The sequence below is a fragment of the Alligator sinensis genome, unplaced genomic scaffold (genome assembly GCF_000455745.1).
Source record: "Alligator sinensis unplaced genomic scaffold, ASM45574v1 scaffold862_1, whole genome shotgun sequence".
In the NCBI taxonomy this organism is placed as follows: Eukaryota; Metazoa; Chordata; order Crocodylia; family Alligatoridae; genus Alligator; species Alligator sinensis.
Window position 1 is genome coordinate 1,297,416 of NW_005842066.1, and position 4,559 is coordinate 1,301,974.

A 4,559-nucleotide genomic window follows, 5' to 3' on the forward strand; every position below is an offset into this window, starting at 1 on the left:
CCCGCTGTGGGGGGTTTGCGCGGCTACTAGGAGGAGTGCGGGGGGTTGCCTACTGCTCAGCGGAGCAATTGACCGCGGCCGTCTCCTCCCCCCTGGGGACCGTGGCCTGGCGCTGCTGCGGGGCGGGCAAGGCCCCCGCGGGCTGATGTCGAGCTCTGCAGGCTGGACCTGGCCCGCGGGCCGCAGGCTGAGCATCTGCCTGGGGATGGAGGAGCAAGAATTTCTCCCTTTTTAAAGCCCTTTTTGCTCTGGGAGTAGGATTGCTTTGTCTTGCTTGCAGGTTTGAAACCCTTAGGTGGCCCTGCCTGGGAACACCGTGTTGGGGCCTCTTGTGCCCTGAGCAACATGCACCTGACTGGTTGCGCTGCCTTGCCTTGCTGTGCCCCCTCCTCTTCTCCACAGCACTTCCCCCAAAGGAGTGCGCTTCTCCCACGGCCCTGGGAGAACAGGACTGCCATGACACACAGCTGCAGCTCTGCCAGCAGGTGAGTGTGGAGTGGGACCAGGCCGCCCCTTGTCGAAGACCTGCTCACAGAGAACGATGGAGCCACAAGGCACTGTGACCTCTTGCTGCCCCCAAATGAGATACAGCTGTCTAATTCCCTGATCCAAAATGGTTTGACTTAAAGCTGATGGGGGGGGGGGGAAACCTTTCTTCCCCTCAAAATGCAGCTGAAAATGTTTGCAGAAACACCACTTGAATTTTATTTCCATTTTTAACATAATTAGCTTGAACGTTAAACACCCTTTTGTTGACTGAGATGGTCATGCATGAGATCAGTAGGGAAAAAAACTGAAGATGGTTTAATAAAATATGCAAGTTTCTTTATTCTTCAGCGTACTGAAAACTTTGTGGTTTCTCATGAAAGAGTACTGCTGTTTTAATAAAAATATTGTAGGTAAGCACAGAAACCTTATAGCACAAATAAGTTGCAGTAGAGTCAAATGTAGTTTTCTTTAAAGAGTTTTATTTCTGTATGATTTTTGGATCAGTGGTACCTAACCTTTTTTTTCTTCCTCAGACCACACAGGCGGTGTTCAGTCCAACTGTGGGCTCAATCTGACCAGCAGTGCAGGGGGGCTGGGAGTGGCCCAGCCCCGATAGGGCCCTGTGGCCTGATCTAGCCCTGTGAGGGGGAGGGGAGTGGCACTGCAGGTCTCTGGCTGTGTGGGGCGAGGGAGCTGGAAAAGGGCATGGCCACATTTCTTTATGCAAAGTTTCTAATCCCCATGATCTGGAAAAAACCCTTCCAAGTATGAAATAACTTGAAATTGATGCAGTGTGGGCTTCTGCATGTGTAGGCAGCATGAAACAATTACACTAAGAAGTGTGAGCTTCCCACCCCCCATTAATCTCATTGGGATGTAAGTAGGCTTTTGCATTAACAATGAGACAGATTTTCTAAGGAATTTAAGGATTTTGGATGCCAAAGTCTAACTTAATTTCAGTGGGATGTGAGAACCTAAACGCACGTGGATGAAACTGTAAGAGTTTAAGTATCAGCATTTAATTACTGTAGTACTGTATTTACTCAAATACAAGAAGGTTTTTCTCCCCCAACTGACATGAGAAGAAAAGCCTGTGCATTTTACAATTGCATACAATGAAATCTCATCAAACACATTGTCCATCATTAAACTGCTGCTGAAAACAGCATGTGCTCAGCAATAGAAACAAGCTATGAAGTTGATTAAATGCAACCAACACTGAGCATGACTCAAACACATGGCCCTCATTGGGTAAATGTGATGAGGGGGGGCCTTTTGTGTGTGTGTGTGGGGGGGGGGGCCTTTGGGGTGTGCGTGGGGGGGGGGCGGCTTAGGGGTAAAAAAAAAAAAAAAAAATCAGCTGCTCTCCCAGGAGGGGATGAGCAACAGCCTGGAGGTACTGCAATACTAGGCCAGTACTTTGAGAAGCCAGAACAAGCACCAACACTCTTCCTAGGTAGCAAAAATAATGATGGAAACCTATGCCAAGAACAGACTAACACACCTGGGGTGACAAGGTACAATGGTCATAAACTGATGGAGAATAGGCTTAGGTTAGACATCAGAAGACAATATTTTACAATTAGGGTGGCCAAAATCTGGAACCAACTTCCCAGGGAAGTGGTCCTTACCCCTACCTTGGGCAAATTCAAGAGGAGGTTGGATGATCTCTTGTCTGGTGTCTTGTGAACTCAGCATTCATTCCTGCCTGTGGCAGGGGGTCAGGCTAGATGATCTGCTCAGGTCCCTCCTGACCCTAGCTACTATGAAACTCATCTGAATAAGACACATGGTAGTACCTGTTAAGCACAATCCCCTTTACCACCAACTCTTATAGTCATGGTGAGACACAACTTTGCACCCAGTTCACCCAGAATCCCTCTGTTGGCCCTTCTTTCAGCCTGGCAAATATGATTAGCATGGCCCTGCCCTCCATGAAGTGAATTCAGACCAAGTTGCCCTGCTCCTCCTCTGCATATACATCTTTGGGGCTAATTAACATATGGACCCTTTTGCCGGGGGGGGGGCATCTAGAGTATACACAGATTGAGCAGTGCTGAGTTGTGCAGTCACTATGGCTTGAAATGCTGTTGACTCTGATAGGGCCCAGCCCAGTGAGCTATGTGGTAAATCACAAGCCTTTGGCTTTAGACCAATATTATGCATAGATTGTACTACATATAAATGCTTGCTTCAGCAACACATATACTAAAATTGGAACAATAAAGAGAAGATGAGTAAGGCCCCTGTGCAAGGATGACATGCCAATTTGTGAAGCATTCCATAAAAAAAGTTTGTACTACATGTAAGTGGGTGCATCTACACAAGATGTTTACTGCTGAGTAGACTAATTAGCTTTGTAATCAATGTCACATGTTTACATGTGTGCCCCTACTAGGCTGGAGTAAATTAATTAGCTCTGCAGCAGAGTAGTACTTGTAAATACAGAATTTTTTACTCGCAGCAGCACAAGTGTAGATGATGCCCCAGCTGGGTGGGGCACAAGGGTGCTTTGGTGCAGGGACTGCCTACCAGCCAGCCCCTCTGCAACATGCTGAGCTGGGTGGGAGCAGCCCTGAGCTACTAGGATGACTCCCTGGGTCTCCTGCTAGCTGGGGCTGCACTGACCCCACTCAACACATTGCAGTCCTGGATGCACATATAAATGCATGCCTGAGAGCCAATAAACTCCAGCACAATAAGCATCACCACCTTAATAAGCATTTGTAGATGTGCTCAGTAGGTGCCAAAGTGCTGCTCAAAAGTGTGTTTATGGAGTACCTGTGCTCAAACTTGCAGCAGTTTCAAAAAAAGTTAAAATATATCTGTTTTGGATGAACTACGTGTATGGGAATGCAAATTGCTATAGCCATGTTTAATTTCAAGGTTATTGTTTTAAAATTTGCTCTTCCCTTCCATGAGGAGGAAGAAGCTGCCAGGGTGAAAAGTTGTGGGGAAGCAGAAAACAAAGGGCTACCTGACCCCCTAGATTTAATTTTGTTGCTTTAGCAGTGGAAGGGGGACAAATTCAAGGCAAATCTCCAATAATTAGATATTATACATGGAAAATTGTAACAAATTTTAAAAATTTCCATGTACAGAATCTAATTATAGGGGGAGGGGTAGTAGTATAATCAGGATCATCTTCTATTCAAGTAAATACGGTACTTATTTTAGCAGTGAAGTGAATGGGTTGATTACTGGGAGCTGCTATAGAGAAGAATACGTGAAAAAGATGCAGATAGGAAAGAGGAAGTGAAACAAAACAGCATAAGGATAAGATGAGAAATGAAGTAGTAGTGGTGCACCTAAAAAGAATAAGTTATCATTCAACATCACTCAGTTGAAAGGGAAGGTGATGAATAAATACACTTTAGTTATTTCATCCAGTCCATATTATGCTACCCTTGATCTTTGTGATCTTACCTTTGTCATCAATGGGCATGTATTAGGTGTGAGGGAAGTATGCCATCCTAAATATTTACCCCATGCCCAATGAACCATGTTTGCAAATGAAACTTGCCCTGTCCGAATAAGTTTGGCACCTCTATAGCTTCTCTTTGAGTGAGGGTAGGATCTGCTTTCACCTTGAGTCAAACTGTATACCACAGTTGCTGCAGGGAGCAGCTTTCCCTTTGGGGGGGTCAGTTTTTCAAGGTGGAAAGGGTCAGAAAGCAGCTGAGCCCACCACTTCAGAATTTTACAAGTGGATGGAATAAATCCTGCACTTGCAGACTGGTTGCTACCTTGTGGTAGGTCTTCCCACCTACCTGTTCCCTTCCCATCTCTGTATCTGTGCAAAGAGAGCCTTGGCTTGATATAGATCAGGGGTTCCCAAAGTTTTTATGCCGTGGCCCGGCAGTCACAGCCGACCACAGCCGGAATTTCCAGCTGGCAGACAGGTAAGGATACCCCCCCACCCCAGGCGGAGGAGTGGGCCATGGGCCAAACCCCGCGCTGCCACGGACCTTGCAAAAGGAGCCGCGGCCTCTCCACTAAGCTGTGGGGGGGCCACAGTTTGCCAGTCCATGGCCACTTACGGTCTGGCAGACGACCATGCTGCGAACCGG

General features: G+C 46.9%; 1 non-coding gene across 1 annotated transcript; it reads left to right on the plus strand.

Annotated features, from left to right (window-relative positions):
* The first annotated feature begins 2,675 nt into the window (after positions 1-2,675).
* On the plus strand, positions 2,676-2,780 carry LOC112550270. The gene has a single exon (XR_003094012.1). It is a non-coding gene; the product is annotated as a U6 spliceosomal RNA (small nuclear RNA).
* Positions 2,781-4,559: the final 1,779 nt, after the last annotated feature.